Source organism: Spea bombifrons, chromosome 3 (assembly GCF_027358695.1).
Source record: "Spea bombifrons isolate aSpeBom1 chromosome 3, aSpeBom1.2.pri, whole genome shotgun sequence".
Taxonomy (NCBI): Eukaryota; Metazoa; Chordata; class Amphibia; order Anura; family Pelobatidae; genus Spea; species Spea bombifrons.
Window position 1 is genome coordinate 68,107,121 of NC_071089.1, and position 17,866 is coordinate 68,124,986.

Sequence of the window (17,866 nt, forward strand, 5' to 3'; positions counted from 1 at the left end):
TGATTGCTAACAGCAATCACACTCCTATCATGTCCAGGTTCTAGCATGTACTGGTTGCCTGGGCATGATAGGAGTGTGATTGCTGTCAGCAATCATATATATATATATTAATATTGTTATTATTATTGTTCACATGTGAACTCAGCACTGGAGGCATAGAATCAGACTTACAAATCCCGTATTTGCAAGTATCCAATAATATAATAATGTATGGAAACATAGCATTGCAGCCCTGGCGTCCACACTGCCCACATAGAACCTGACCAGCACCCAGATTACACACAAAGGACCTGCCATATTTGTCCCCAAACAGCCTAGCATGAGTCAACTTTGTCCCCAAACAGCCCGGCCTGTGCCATCTTTGCCCCATAACCACCCTGCCTGTGTCATCTTGGTCCCCAAGGCTCAAACATCCTGCTTGTGCCATCTTTGCCTTTCCACAAATCAATTATACATCTATCATACACACAAACACTTTTACAGTCACTCACTAATTCACACTTTCATTCACATAATTAATTCACACAATCATTCTCTCACTCATTCACACAAATTTTCCACACATTCATTCATTCTCTCACCCATTCTCACAATGCATCCACACATTCATTTATTCTCTCACTCATTCTCACTGTTTATTTATTCCAATATACTTACTACCCACCTTTCCCCCTTTTCTACCCCCTTCTCACTCCCTTCTGCCCTATCTACCCCCTTCTCACTCCCTTCTGCCCTATCTACCCCTTATCATTCCCTTCTGCCCTATCTATCCCCTTCTGTCCTGTCTACCCCCTTCTGTCCTGTCTACCCCCTTCTGCCCTATGTACCCCGTTATGCCCTATCTACCCCTTATCACTCCCTACTGCCCTATCTACCCCTTATCACTCCCTTCTGTCCTGTCTACCCCCTTCTGCCCTATCTACCCTGTCTCACTCCCTTCTCCCTATCTACCCCTATCCCCCATCTCACTCCCTTCTGCCCTATTTACCCCTTCTCACTCCCTTCTCCCTATCTACCCCCTCCTAACTATCTACCCTCTCCCCCCTTTGAAGTTCACTTACCTGGAACAGCATAGAGTGATGGGAGTTATGATGTACTTCAGAGCATAATTATAGAATGAAAAAGACATTGGAAATGGTACAGCATAACACCCATCACTCTCACACACATACCAATCCACACATACCAATCCACACACATACCACTCCACACATACCAATCCACTCTCACTGAATACTTTCCTACCTTTACTCTGTCACTTTTCTTCTTACAGCAGTCAGCTCCTTTTCCTCCTCTTCGCTCTTCTTCTTCTGTCTTCTTCCGGTTCAGAGGTCACGGACGGCGGTGGGCGCGGCTTCGGTGTTGTGCACCGGGATCTGACAACAAACCCCGGCGCACAGCGGCAGTTGCCGCGCGCATCGCAAGGGGGTGGTATCGGAGGTCTTTAACAAACCTCCGGCTCCCTTGAGTGATTTTAAGCCGGTTAAAGGATCTCCCTTTAACCGGCTTAAAATCACTCAAGGGAGCCGGAGGTCTGTTAAAGACCTCCGATACCGCTCCCTTGCGAGCCTGCTCCTCCAGCGGCGGACATTACTGTCCGTCTCTGGAGGGGTGCCCGGTGCCGGCAAGTTGGCACCCCCCTGATGAGCAGCACCTTAGTGTCATCAGTCCACAACACATTTTCTCTGTAGCCTTGTGGGGTGTCAAGGTGCCCTTTAGCAAACTTAGTGAACAGTGATGTTAAATTGGTGGGCAGAATCTTCCTTTTTGGTGTCCTGCAATGCACTCCATGCCTGTTAAATGTTTTGCATATAGTAGATTCATGAACATAGATGTTAACCAGTTTAAATGATTCCTTCAAGCCTGTAGCTGTTGCTCTAGGGTTTATTTTTTACTTCATTGAGTATTCTGCCTTGTGACCTTAGAGTCATCATGGCCCACTTCTAGGGAGAGTAGCCACAGTATCAAATTGTCTCTGTTCATAAACAATTTGTCTAACAGTGCAGTGATGAATATGTAAACTATTTGTACAGCTTTATGCAAATCAACAATTCTTGATTGTAGGTTTTCTGAGATTTCTTGTTTGAAATAGTTCACGTTATCAGATGCTTCTTGAGAATAGCAAACTTAAAGTGACTGAGTGTTTTTTATGTCAATGTAGCTCTAAACCACACATCCAATCATTGATTGTGGAACTCCTGCAGGCACTTTTGGATATATATTTGTGTTTTTTGTGTGTATACCTCTTATTAAAAAGTTATTTTATTACAAAGACATATATATATATATATATATATATATATATATATATATATATATATATATATATATATATATACATACATACAGTATCTCACAAAAGTCAGCACACCCCTCACATTTTTGAAAATATTTTATTATATCTTTTCAAGTGACAACACTGACGATATGACACTCTGCTACAATGTAAAGTAGTGAGTGTACAGCCTGGTGGCAACAAAAGTGTGCACACCCCTAAGTGGAAATGTCCAAATTGGGCCCAATTAGCCATTTTCCCTCCGCGGTGTCACGTGACTCATTAGTGTTACAAGGTCTCAGGTATGAATGAGGAGCAGGTGTGTTAAATGTGGTGTTATCGCTCTCCTCCTGGTCACTGGAAGTTCAACATGGCACCTCATGGCAAAGAACTCTCTGAGGATCTGAAAAAAAGAATTGTTGCTCTACATAAAGATGGCCTAGACTATAAGAAGATTGCCAAGACCCTGAAACTGAGCTGCAGCACGGTGGGCAAGACCATACAGCAGTTTCACAGGACAGGTTCCGCTCAGAACAGGCCTCGCCATGGTCGACCAAGGAAGTTGAGTGCACGTGCTCAGTGTCATATCCAGAGGTTGTCTTTGGGAAATAGATGTATGAGTGCTGCCAGCATTGCTGCAGAGGTTGAAGGGGTGGGGGGTCAACATGTCAGTGCTCAAACCATATGCCTCACACTGCATCAAATTGGTCTGCATGGCTGTCATCCCAGAAGGAAGCCTATTCTAATGATGATGCACAAGAAAGCCCGTAAACAGTTTGCTGAAGACAAGCAGACTAAGGACATGGATTACTGGAACCATGTCCTGTGGTCCGATGAGACCAAGATAAACGTATTTGTTTCAGATGGTGTCAAGCATGTGTGGCGGCAACCAGGTGAGTACAAAGGCAAGTTTGTCTTGTCTACAGTCAAGCATGGTGGTGGGAGTGTCATGGTCTGTGCTTGCGTTAGTGCTGCCGGTACTGGGAAGCTACAGTTCATTGAGGGAACCATGAATGCCAACATGTACTGTGACATACTGAAGCAGAGCAGGATCCCCTCTCTTCGGAGATTGGGCCGCAGGGCAGTATTCCAACATGATAACGACCCAAACACACCTCCAAGACGACCACTGCCTTGCTAAAGAAGCTGAGGGTAAAGTTGATGGACTGGCCAAGCATGTCTCCATACCTAAACCCTATTGAGCATCTGTGGGGCACCCTCAAACGGAAGGTGGGGGAGCGCAAGATCTCTAACATTCACCAGCTCCGTGATGTCATCATGGAGGAGTGGAAGAGAACTCCAGTGGCAACCTGTGAAGCTCTGGTGAGCCCCATGCCCAAGAGGATTAAGGCAGTGCTGGAAAATAATGGTGGCCACTCAAAGTATTGACACTTTGGGCCCAATTTGGACATTTCCACTTAGGGGTGTACTCACTTTTGTTGCCAAGGTTTAGACATTAATGGCTGTGTGTTGAGTTATTTTGAGGGGACAGCAAATGTACACTGTTATACAGGCTGTACACTCACTACTTTACATTGTAGCAGAGTGTCATTTCTTCAGAGCTGTCACATGAAAAGATATAATAAAATGTTTACAAAAATGTGAGGGGTGTCCTCACTTTTGTGAGATACTGTACATATATATTGAGCAATACAGCGATGTTGAATATTACATAGGACTTGCTAAAATAACCTAAACCTAAAAGTGGTGCACCAATAGAACAGATAAAGACATAAAAATATGAGAAGTGGCTATATTAAAAATATATATACCGTATTTTCCGGACTATAAGGCGCACATAAAATGCTGAGAATTTCTCAGAAATAGAAAGTGCGCCTTATAATCCGGTGCGCCTTATATATGAACCCGACAGTAAAGAGAGGGGTTCATACAGGATCCTTTACCTCTATCGTGGGCGGCAGGGGTCGGCGGCGGCATACCACAGCACACACCATGCTCCTCCCCCCCGTGCGCCTATGAATTTATTCTTCACTTGGGTTTTTACAGTATCCATAAATGGATTGAGCATTACGGCCACCGTAGTCAGGAGCCACACTGAGTGATACTTACAGCTCTGTGCGCAGGATCCTTGCAATATATCTGTGCTTTAGCGTTAACTATACCCACTACCCCAAAAAATGCCTCCTGTTAAGAGACATGCTTATGATGCAGGTTTAAAGCTTAAAGCTATAAGTTATGCAGTAGAGCATGGAAATAGGGCAGCTGCAAAAGAATTCAACATTAATGAATCCATGGTGCGTAAGTGGAGAAAACAAGAAGATGCCCTCCGCCAAGCAAAGAAGACCAAACTGAGTTTCCGAGGAAACAAAGCAAGGTGGCCACAGTTGGAGGACAAAATAGAACAGTGGGTTATGGAACAGAGAAACGCAGGTAGAAGCGTCTCCACTGTCTCTATTCGACTCAAAGCCACTGCTTTAGCACGTGACATGGAGATCAAGGACTTTCGAGGAGGTCCTTCATGGTGCTTTCGTTTCATGAAAAGGCGTCATCTCTCCATTCGCACCAGAACTACTGTGTGCCAGCAATTACCAAAGGATTATGAAGAGAAGCTGGCCATTTTCCGCACCTACTGCATAACCAAGATAAATGAAAAGAATATCCAGCCAGAACACATTATTAACATGGATGAGGTTCCCCTCACTTTCGATATCCCCGTAAACCGTACTGTTGAGAAAACAGGGACCAGTACGATATCTATACGTACCACAGGAAATGAGAAGTCATCTTTCACTGTAGTTCTCGCTTGTCAGGCTAATGGCCAGAAACTACCACCCATGGTAATTTTCAAGAGGAAGACTTTGCCTAAAGAAAATTTTCCTGCTGGTGTCATCATTAAGGCTAACCCAAAGGGCTGGATGGATGAGGAGAAGATGAGTGAGTGGCTGAAGGAGGTCTACGTCAAGAGACCGGGTGGCTTTTTTCACAAATCCCCATCCCTATTGGTCTGTGACTCGATGCGCGCCCACGTGACCGATACTGTCAAAGCCCAAGTGAAGAAAACTAATTCGGAGCTTGCTGTCATCCCTGGTGGATTAACCAAAGAGCTCCAGCCGCTAGATATCAGCATCAACAGGTCATTTAAAGTTAAATTGCGAGCTGCATGGGAGCATTGGATGACAGAAGGTGACCACACATTCACCAACACAGGGAGGCAACGCCGTGCGAGTTATGCCACTATGTGCCAGTGGATCGTGGATGCCTGGAAGAATGTATCAGTCTCCAGTGTCATCCGAGCTTTCAGGAAGGCTGGAATCACCACTGAAGAGCCTAGCAGCAGCAACGAGACCGACTCGGATAATAAAGAGGAGGACCCCATGCTTGATGCCGAACTCGCCCAACTGTTCAACTCCGACACTGAAGATGACGGATTTGATGGATTTCTGGTGGAGGAATGAACTGAAAAAGTACAGTAAACGTTTTGATTTGCAATTACAGCTGAACCAGTTGCAAGTTATTGTTAAAAAGTGTAATAAATTTTGACTTGCAGTCTGAGCAATGGTTTATTTAACGGTAATGTGCTGCGCCTTATAATCCAGTGCGCCTTATATATGAAACAAGATTGCTTATAAGGCGCTCATAGAAAGTGCGCCTTATAATCCGGTGCGCCTTATAATCCGGAAAATACGGTAATTGGTACTACAAAGATAAAAAAAATATTGTTCAAATATTTTCTGTGCCTTGAGCTATTAATATTGTAAGATCATAGCAGTGAAACTATGAGATGTTCTTTTATAACAAAATGTATAATAAATTATGAAACTATGTGAAATGACTTGGGAAAAGATACTTATCGCCTGCACACAGCAAGAAATATAATCTTTGGTAAAATGAAACCTCAATATTAAGGAAGTTGTGAGTTTTATTTTATTTATCAAATTTGGGATCTTAACTAACTGTATTCCAATTCCCCTATTTAATTAAACATATTCTTTCTCATAAAGGGACAGTCTAATGCCCATGACAACCCTACAAAAGAAGAATGCAAATTAAGTGTGAGTACTTTAATATGCATTCTTCCAAAACAAAAAAAAATGAAACAACCAGTCAAAGCCATGCTGCAAAATCTTCTTTTCTCCTTCATGATTTAAAATTTCTTGACACTTATTGGCTGCTTAAGCTACCAATTGGTGGCAGTAAAGTACATTTAATAAAATCCATGGAGTATGTTTCTATCAGTGGCAGAAAAGTGCTCCCTTGGAAATCAGTGGGAAGACTTTACACATGCGCACTGTGGTCTAAACAGACCCCTGTAAGCAGTGTTCAGCAGAGTCAGCGACAGAGCTGAATGAATGCAAGTACATAACATACAGGGAAATGCATCGGGCCAGATGCATCTCCTGCAGGGCATTTACCTGGTGAGTGGGGAAAGAGGCAAACACATTTAGGGATTATGTGGAATCTCCCTATACATTTGGAAAATGGACCACATGAAAATATAAACAGACCACACACCTATCATATACTTTAAAGGGCATATGCTGGCTGTAGTATCCCTTTTATATTTCAGCAGTCAAATGTGAAAACCGAGGTATATAATTATGTTTTATATCAATAAGTTTTATGTTTAACTTTTTGGTGTAAGATCTTTCTGGGAGATTTGATTTTGCTGCTCGGCCACTTACTCATGCATGCACATATGTGTCCATTAAAACATTTACATTCATTGTCTTTTTTTTCAAATATAATTTTATTGGTTTATTAAATTTAGTGTCACATTTTCTATATTAGCAATATATCACTTGAACCACTACAGACCGGAACAATTTGGTAAGTAATATTCAATGACTTAACAATACCATTCCCTTGCTTTGTTGGTTTAGTTGTTTATATACAAAAGAACATTGACAATGTTATTAATACAGATGGCAGATGCTAATCCCAACTATGACAGTTTAGATTGCGTTTACGAATTCTGTCTATTTTAAGCTGGCACGGGGAGACAGGAGTGTATTGGGGTCATGTGACGTTGTTGAAACCAATGTATGTGAGCATGGATGTGTACTTGTGTGAGAATGCATGTGTACTTATGTGTGTGTGTGTGAAGTATGACATTGTGCTGAAGTATAAACCTTAAGACCTGCTTATTGTATTGTGCATTAATTTGAATATGTTCATAGTTATGACTAAGTAAAGTAGCCCATGTATGGACATATATTACCATATCACTATTAGTGATATATTATAGTTAGCATTCTCTAGCAAAAACTGCTCATGCACTCGCTGTTGTGACCACACCTCCCAAGACTCATAAAAGCCACAGGTTCTTGTTATTAGTAGCCCTGGCAGCATTTACAGTATTTGTCTAGTTCATACTGTATGTATGTCTGTATGTATGTGTGAACATGTATACTGCATATAATAGCAGGGTTATCAAAAGCTCAGGGCAGGACTATGGTTAAAAATACATGCTTTTTTATTATACATACCAAACGATAATTTTGTTATGGATCTTCAAAAAGATCCAAATGCATGGGGAATGTACGTCTATTCACTAGAGGAAGAGTTGACCGAGTTTGCAAGAGATTGTGGTATCAACTCCATAAATATTTGTCCATGAAAGGATGTACATAGTCTGCAACAATGCTTAGGTAGGTGTTGCGTATCAAAGTAACATCAACATGAATGACAGGACCCAAGGTTTCCCAGCAGAACATTGCCCAATCCATGACACTGCCTCCGCCAGCTTGCCTTCTTCCCATAGTGCATCCTGGTGCAGGTTCTGCAGGTAAGCGATGCCCACCCACCTGGCCATCCACATGATGTAAAAGTAAACATGATTCATCAGACCAGGCCACCTTCTTCCATTGCTCCGTGGTCCAGTCCTTTTTTTTAAATAGCTCTTTATTGAGAAAATATTTTTAAATACATAAACGAAAGAAAAAGAAAGACATAAACCATGGCTTATGTCATACTTATCTTACAGTATATGTTTGACTGTAATATATATATATATATATATATATCTCATCTAATATATGTATTTATATATAGGAAATAAGCCATATAGAACTAGAAAGTATTAAAATAGAACACGGTGTTGCCCAGAATGGAGGGGGGGGGGAAGAGCCATATAGATTCTGTTATAGGAACTTCCGGTCCAGTTCTTATGCACATGTGTCCATTGTAGGCACTTTCGGCAGTGGACAGGGGTCAGCATGGGCACCGTGACTGGTCTGCAGCTATGCAGCTCCATACGCAACAGACTGCGATGCATTGTGTGTTCTCAAACCTTTCTATCAGAACCAGCATTAACTTTTTCCAGCAATTTGAGCTACATTAGCTCATCTGTTGGATTTGATAACAAAGGCCTGCCCCCTACATGCATCAATGAGTCTTGGCTGCCCATGATCCCATCACCGGTTCACCGCTTTTCCTTCCTTGGAACACTTTTGACCACTGCAGACCGGAAGCACCCCCACAAGAGCTTGGAGATGCTCTAACCCAGTCGTAATGATGTCTGCTAGCATATGTAAAATATGTAGGACATGTAGTATATATATATATATATCTATAAGGCTGGGTTTATCTATTATTCATTTGCTCTATGCCGGTAACTCACTCACTCTCTCTCTCTCCTCTCCTCCTTCTCTCTCATTATATACCCTTTATTTGACATCACATCCTGTTTGCAGTGTATTCATGCATCACTTCCTTTAAGCGCTTGAGTCTTGAACTGTTGGAGGGACAGAAGGATTCTAAGACCGGCCACCTAAACCTATTTGCTTTGTTTATGGAGATCACGAAGACAAGACAAGTTACCACATGTGGCACACAGAGGTGTGACTGTGGTAGTGATGACAGGGGGTGGCCTGCAAAGGGCACCTGAACAACTAAGGCTGACCATGGATTGAATCTAACAAACGCTAACTCACTATGTCTCTTAACTTCACCCAGCAACTATTGTGGCTGGTATGGAGATGCAGCATGATTTTTTAACCTTAGTGAAGGATACGCAGTTAGCCTGTGCAGAGCACCATGGTGCGAATCACAACATGCATGTTTTTTTTAGTTAACCTGAAAAATGAACAACCATTCAATCAGGCCATATCATATTTCAGTCGCTGTCATTACTTAAAATATATTATATAGTTAAAATGTTATGTCTAAATCAGATAGACTTGGTTGCATATTTCATAGAAGTTGTTGGATATAAAGAAATCAGAATAAATGTTTTGCAAATATGTGTGTGTGCATTGACGGCAGAGATATCTTTATGTCCTAAAAAGCTGTGCCCGTACGTCCTTACTTTTTTTTTGCAGCTGCAGGGACATCTCCTTGCCATTATAAGGAAGATCTATTAACAGCATGGACTCCCTGGACTGCTGGCTTCCTGCCAACCTCTGTGAAATATGCAGCCAATAATTATACTAGAAAAAGCCTGTACGTCTCATTACCCTAGCAGTACATGTAAAAATTATAACCCCTGCCCCGTTCACTACCCCCAAATGCCATAAGTCAGAAGTATTGAAGATACTACCCTATAAGGTACTATGCAAAACAAAGGAAAAAAAACCTTAAAACAAAGAAAAAAAAATCTAAAAATGCCATGCAAGGTACACAATAGACGCAATTGTAAAGATATTACAATCAGGGCCGGCCCTATAATGGGGCAGACTGGGGCAATTGCCCCAGGCGGCACTTTGCCGCCCCAAGCGCTTTTTTTTGGTTTTTTTTTTGAAGCGGAGGAGAGAGAGGGGCACCGAGTGGTTTTCGCTTACCCGCTCGGCGCCCCTCTCTCTCTCTCCTCTGCGGCGAGTGACGTCAATTTCCGGCGCTCAGCATTACAAGCCGGCACCGTGGCAGAGCAGGGAGACTCGCCGCAGGACTGTTTAAAGGTAAGTACCGGGGGGGGGCGGGGGTAGATAATGGCGTCGGCGAAGTTTAAAATGCCGCCCCCCCCCGGCGGGGGGGGCGGTGTTTTAAACTTCGCCCCAGGCGGCGTTAAGTCTTCGGCCGGCCCTGATTACAATGTAAACAGCCATAATATTGATTATTTATACAGAAAGAGATTTAACATCATCTCTAGAGTTGGCATTCAGGAAAGGAAGCATTATGGAACAGATGCAAATGAAAGGAAAAAAAGGGTCATTCATCTTCTGATAAAGATGGGTGAGCTTGTGGGTAGTATAGTTTTTTTCCACAGCCCTAGCACTCACGACTATGATTTTTTGCATGTTTCTATGGTTTCAAATGAAAGCCCTATTTTCTCTGAAAAGGGATGTATAATTTGTGTGGATACATCACACACAGAAAAGGGGAATCTTGATTAAACCCACATATGTTAAAAATGGCCAAAAATGTATGGTTGTTGGGGTTCTAAAAAACACGGTAGTGAAGAGGTTCAAGTGCATATGATGGCTGGAGCGTCCCTTTAATACTGTTCAGTTATTGTAGTAATAGTTATTACATTTACAGATATCTATCTTCTTTCCTTTTCGCCATGTTGTAGGAAAAATCAGTGCTTAAAGGGATAGATCTTTTTGTGAATACACAAATATTTGTAAATGGTGATACTGTCCGAGACTGTACCCCTCCAAACCACCCTATAATCTCTAGAACAAGTATGCATTCTTTTCGTAAACAAGATAACACTTTTAGCTAAGTTTAACTTTTTTCACATATCCATGGCAACTGAATACTGGAGCATTCATTCAACCTTTAAAACAGTTTGTAAGCTGTTCATTCACACGTCTCTCTCTGATCTACCATTATAATAATCATGCGGTAAAAAGTGGAGCAATTTGGTAGAAGGACTGAGAAATTAACATAGTAGTAATGGGGATTATGTGAGCACATTACTTTATGTTGGTCATAAAACAGCATGTTAAATTGGCCCCACTAATCCTTTAACGGGTAACATGTTGCATTGGCCCCACTAATCCTTTGCCGGGTAACATTTTAAAGTGACCCCGCTAATACTTTGTCAGGTAACATGTTCAATTGGCCCCACTAATCCTTTGTCAGGTAACATATTCAAATGGCCCCGTTAATCCTTAGTTAAATTGCTATAAAACTGCTGCCTGCTGGACAGTAGGCCAAATCTGAATATATATTTTTTTGATTATCTCTGCCTCTCTCATCTCATGATTTAGTTTTTACACAAAAATATTGTATTTGATAAGAAAAATGTGTTTTATCTAGCCTGCCCATTGTGCCCAGCTGTAAAGGCAGGATTTTTTTCATAATGAGCTCCACCACACTCTTGACCACAAGGTGAAGAACCTAACATTTCCCAGAAGTTTTGGAATACGGGCGAAGGTATTCACCCACCTCACCCGCTGCACTGTGAACCCGGAAGACTCTATTGTTTTAGGTGGGCTGACCGTTTGGCTCCCTGTGAAGACTTCAGTGGCCGGAGGCAGGGCCGGCCTTGGGGGCGTGTGGGCTTTGCGGCCGCACAGGGCGCAATGGAAGGAGGGGCACCATGCGAATGTCCCATCACCAAGGCCAGGGCCGCGCCGAGGCGGCAGGGAGAGGAGGAGAGAAAGGGGGCCGAGTGGTCACACATGAAAAAGTTTTAGCAACCGCTCGGCCCCCATTGTCTCCTCTGCTCCCTACTGCTGCCCGGACTGCGGTGGTGGGAGCTCGAGGCCCTGGTCGCGGTGCGGCGCTTCATGATGAGCTCTGGAATATGACATCATATCCCGATGCTCAGCTGTGAAGCTACCCGGCCCGCAGGAGGACAACGAGACCGAGGCCTTTATTGTTACCAGTTTTTCCACGAAGACAAACTTTAATATATTATTGTACTTGTTTGCACTTGCACTTGTATATTATTGTACTTGCACTTGCACTGTGCACTTGCACATAAATAATCTCTAATTAAAACCATTTGTTTGTTACAAGATTTTTTCCCTTTCTTTTTTGTCAAGGGGGCCGCCAGAGACGTAGTCCGCACAGAGCGCCTGAACACGTAAAGTCGGCCCTAGCCCGGAGGAGCCTAGAAGACCCCCCTTCCCTCCCTTGGTTTTGCCAGATAGGGGCTTCATATATCTCTTAGGGGAGTGTAGCCCCAGAATATTGGAACCTCTTGTCCTCTGTGAGCATTACACAGCACACAGCACCGTCACCTTTTCTTCATTTCATAACATTAAAGCTCCCGCTTCGCAAATTAAATCACCCCCCACTTCCCAGCAGAATTCGGGTTGTTGAATATAATATATACAATTTATTTAGCTAACCAGGATATCCAAAAGAGGATTTGGCTGGCATGGCCGTGGCTAATGTATTATGCTACACTTTGCATTTGTACAAGTCCACTCAAGGAAAATGATGACCCACTTCAGCATCCTTATCCCTTTCCGCAGTGAGCCAAATTCTTCTGACAAAACAAACAGCACATCTATTCCTGACAGCCATTAACCCCTTCCACGCCACAAAATGCAGGGAAAGCCACAAGACCGGCGATAGCTGCCAGAAGCTGACGCTCGATGATATTTTAATGACACGCACGTATCCTATTTATTTGATTTGCAAATAGCAGCCGTTCCTAAAACAACGTTAGCTGCTCGAATAAATACGTAGGCATGACAACCCCCTATTCTAGCGCCATGTATTGCTTTTTGGGGGGGCGGGGGGGGGTAAAAAGCCTGGTAATGGACAGCAGCTACGAAGCAAACCCCTCAGGTGCGCGCATGCCACGGTGAGCCGTGCGACGAGCCGCGTGCACGCGAAGCGACTGAATCGGCGCTGTGGACGCGCCCATCAGCCCTCCTCCCGGTCCCGCGTTCCATCCTCTCGGCTCTTACCGGGTTACATCCTGTCATTGCTGGCTGAGGGAGAGATGGAGGCAGCGCAGAGCTCCTGGAGCGCTCAGCCCAGCTGCACCTCTCCGTGCGCGTAGAGGGATCTCTCTGCAATCATCCCAAAAGCACATCACCATCCCCAGGGGTAAGCAATGCCTCTTATATAGTCCCCTCATCTTGTGTTTCTGCTTTCTGTGCCAAGTGCACGAGCTAAACCAGATCTGTGTCTGATCGGGGTATGCAAGCCCCGATACATCCTTTCCCAAATAGATCTGAGATCTGCAGTGCTTTATATGCTTTGCATGCAGGGTGTGTGTGCCAGGGCAATAATTTATATTTTCTTTGGGACTGGGTTACCACTGATCTTTACCGATCCTGTATTACTATCCATTGGGTGCCATTGAAATGAATGATCTCCCACCACCTGTTTTGGGGGGTGGATTAGTGCAGCTGCTGGTCGACAATGCATCCAAGTCAGTGCCATGTCTAGTGCCCAAACCATCGCTACAAAGCTTCATTGCCCTGAGTTTTCAAGGAGAAAGACTACATGTCTGTAGGCTGATATCTTACTTCCCATTGAGATCCAGGCTGCTGGAAGTCCTGGAACCATTTCTAGATGCTGTTATGGAGAAGATCCACATAGTTGAATAGATCTGGCTATTATGTGTTGTTTGATTGGGTTTGGGGCTTACATAAAGTTCTGTCTGCCATATGATGAAATCTGCATAAATGTCCTATGATATCTATAGGTTCCTTGTAGCTACTGAGGGTTGACCATCTTTCCATGTTGTGCTATTAAGGGTACGGATTGAACCTATTTTTATTCTTCATGTGTTAAATACATAGAAGAGGACACATTCATCCGCTGCATCTGAATGGACCTCTGTGTTTGTAAAGTCTTGCATTGTGCTGCAGTTCTGGAAGACCTGTGTGTCCTGGAAGGTAGTGATGCACACAGTTTTAAGGGTTGGCTGGCTGCTTGATTTGCTACAAATACCATTTTCTATGGCTTAAAATATCCACGCGCTTTGCAGTTTTTGATGATTTTGGAAACAGTGTCCATAGGCAAGTTTCTGATTTATAGCGTTTTATTTTTTTTTTCTGTTTTATCCTGACAATAGAATGATTCTGATTTGGTGAATGGAGACATGACCTCTACAGGACATGATTCTTGTTTTGCTTGCTAGTATATATATATAAATATATATATATATATATATATATATATATATATATATATATATATTTACATACTTGCATTGTGTATTATGCATCCATCCAGATCTGCACACAATATAGAGCTCACTTATTACTTTCAAGGATGCATTCAATCATGTTACTTATCCAAACTGCTGTGAATTTTCTGCGATATTTGTTGGTACAAACAATGAATGGTTGGAATCATTTTAAATGTCACTGATGTTGATGTATCACAGTTCGAAAAATATCCATTTAGGTATAGTTCTAAGTGCTTATTGTGTTTTTCTCTTATTTTTTTTTTTCATTTTTTTCTGAAATGAGTTGCCCCTTTTGTATTTTGTATTTAAATTGATAAACTGACAAATCCCACTTACATTCCGTCCTACCTCGTTTAACCTCTGATGGCCAGGGGAAAGATCAACACCTTGTGTTGTACATTATTGTGGCTCTAAAAGGGTAAAGTTATTTCATCTAATATAAATTCATTCAACGAGAGATATCAAGCATAAAATCGTTTTTTGGGGGGTTTTTTGCACGTTAACCTTTTAAATGTCAATGAATGCTTAATCGTTGCTGTATCCAAAGGTAAGTCATATTCCTCATAATATGGATTTTTAAAAATATTCGCACTGTCTCTGTATTCTTCTAGGCTTGTGCAAAGTATGTATTTATTAGAAGACAGTGGTTTTGCATTTGTTGATGTGGGGCGTTGTGGAACGTTTTGAATACAAGCTGTAAAAACAGAAAAGCACATGTTAAACCGTCTTGATTTTGGCACTATGTTCTTAGAATATTACACATTGTAGTCAAGTTCCACACTGAATAATTAAAAATAAATCACACATACAATTTCTGTTGTAGTATAAAGCACATTATTTTTTATATCACAATATAACACTTAGAGTACCAACAGCTCGAGTCCTAGAGTTATGTCTATTGCCTAGAAGTCAGTAGATAGCCTGAAGGTAAAAGTTGCAAAGACATAAGTCTGTAAACACCTCATAGCCGCTAATGCTAAAATAAGTCAGATAAATTGTGCATAGCATTAGAAAGGGCTCTATAATTTGTATAGCACTCCTTAAGTTTATTTTATGATATTTTAATAGTATAATAAGTTTTCTTTCTTTTAAATATATATTCGCCTTAGGCATGAGTGTAACTTGAGTGTCAGGGACATGTGTTTTAATGACGTGACAGAACTACTAGAGGGTCTATCTGGAATGATGTAGTAGCTACATGAGAGCATGAGATATATCCTTGCCACATCGGGTGCTTTCTTCACCCTACGTTATATTATAAAAGGCTATAAATACTCATGGTTTGGAGGGCAAGGTCACCTCTACCTTTATCCTCCATCCTGCCTATCCTCTACTTTCTTTCTTCTGTCTTTGAAGCACCCATCGTGCTCTTACGATCATCTGTCATCAATTAGTGTTGTATGGATGCATACTTTGTATAAGAAATAATGCTATTTAAGAAGACATAGAAGCTGTTATTTAGACTCAACATTGGTCACAGAGATATTTAGATATTTAGTCAAAACCAGTATCTAATAGCACATTTTTCGTTGCGTTTTTAAATCATTTGTTTTCGGACAACAAATTTAATTTGGGTCCCTGTGGCTCTGCCCTTCTGCAGAAGTACTCTGAGAGGCCAGAATAACTAGGATGGATTCATGGAGAAAGAAAAGTGTTTCTGCATCTTTCTTTCTAGGCAAATCTTTCTACATTATTCTGCCCTCTCTGAGTACTTTTACCCTTTTGCAGAAGTGCTTTGGGAGGCCTGGTTCACAGTGAAGCGGACAAAGAATTAAGACATGGGGAGAAGCAGATGAAAAAAAATACAGAAGAACAAGAAGAGGCAAGAGAAGAAGCAGAGATGCGGTAAAGTAGACAAGGACAAGGAAGCGGTCACCGGAGAAGGTAGTGAGACATTAAGAAAGGGTATGAGAAAGCATAAGAGGGTGTAGTAAGTGTTAGTGAGAGTGAAAAAACTAAATGCAAATTAAAATTCGGAGCACTCTTGAGAGTTTTGTTAGGGGTCCCTACTCATATTTGGACTTTTATATAAATTGACGAAATTGGCAGATTTTCTTAAAATTAAAATTTGTATATATCCAAATGCACAAGTCTAGTATCTAACAATATTATTTTTTCAAATCAATTTACTATTCATATTATTTCAAATTTATAGCTGGAGACATTTACCATTTCTAGTAAAGACACCAACTTTGTTTGTCTGAGGAACCTCATTTACAAGGTGATTTATTCATCAGATAACACTGAACATATACTTATGCAGCATCACCATAGCCCCTATTAAGTGCTTTCTTTATGTGTGGAAACATCTACACTAAACATAAAAAGATTTTAGATGAGCCTTTACTCAAGACTTTCGTTTCCAACTGATGTTGCACTGTAGCCTACATCACCCATAGCTAGAGATTGTGGACTTGTTGCACCTCCTTATATTTACAGAATACAAATTAGATTGTATGCAAGAAATAATCATGTTTTCCATACTATAAAAGCGAGAGGTTACTGTTTAATAAGAGTTCAATCTGAATCATTTAAACATTCTTATGTCTTTGTAGGGCTTTACTATATGCACTCAGCTCATGGAAGACAACATTCTGTGTGATGTGAATATACTAACAGATAATTCTTCAAAATATATTTCAATGTTTTGGCTCATATTTTTAATGTAAATCAATTCATTTTTAATTTGATTCTGAACAAACACAGCAATCTTTTTTTTTGCAACAGAAAATCATTAAATCATTTTTCATTTGTCAAATGCTTCTAACATTATGACATTATTAAAGGATTCATTTTGCAGCTGGCTTTGAAGTTATGTTTTGTGTGTATACTTTTTTTTTACATCAAAATTAATGCATCCTTTTAATACAAAGGTTGTAATTCAACCTTGGGTATATTAATAATTATCACCACAGCTACATGGCTAAATATATTTATAGGTATTTTAGAAAATACCTTTGCATACTTAAGGCTGGTAGGTTTGAACAATGCCTAGTATAATATTATCATTGCAACTGATCCACCTCTGAACTCCTTATCACCTGCTTTAACCTCCCTCACCTTCTTACTTCTATGCCGAATACTTTGCCCCTTACTTTTAAAACAAATTAGACACTATCAGGGATAATATCCTCATGGTGTAAATCATTTGGTACCTTGACCCGCTTCCTCGCCATAAACCAGCCTTAACTGCTTTAGCCCAGACACCCCTACTGAGGTCTCTATCCAGCATCCACACCCCAACCCTAACCAATCTCTTTAAATCTCTCTCTTTCCTTGGCTGTATTCCCATCCTCATTTAAACTTGCCGTCATCTCTCCCATCCTAAAGAAACATTTGATTGCTCACACAAAAAAACAACCAAAATATTAACCCACTCTCTTGTGAATATCCTATCTGGATTATTGCAACTCCCTATGAACTGGTCTTCCCCTCTCCTGCCTTTCACATCTCCGTCCATCCTCAACACTATGGCTAGACTAATCTTCCTTTCCAACCATTTTTCATCTGCCGCTTCACTGTGCCAAACTGCTTGAATGGCTCCCACTACCCTCCAGAATCAAATTCAAACTTCTGACCTACAGATC

At 41.5% G+C, this 17,866-nt stretch overlaps 1 long non-coding RNA gene across 1 annotated transcript in view; it reads left to right on the forward strand.

Moving 5' to 3' along the window:
* Window positions 1–13,025: 13,025 nt before the first annotated feature.
* The window catches only part of LOC128483311 (uncharacterized), a 62,231-nt gene continuing 57,390 nt past the window's right edge, over window positions 13,026–17,866 (forward strand). The window contains exon 1 of the long non-coding RNA XR_008351057.1: window positions 13,026–13,186. This is a non-coding gene — a long non-coding RNA (uncharacterized LOC128483311). The remainder of the gene's footprint in view (window positions 13,187–17,866) is intronic.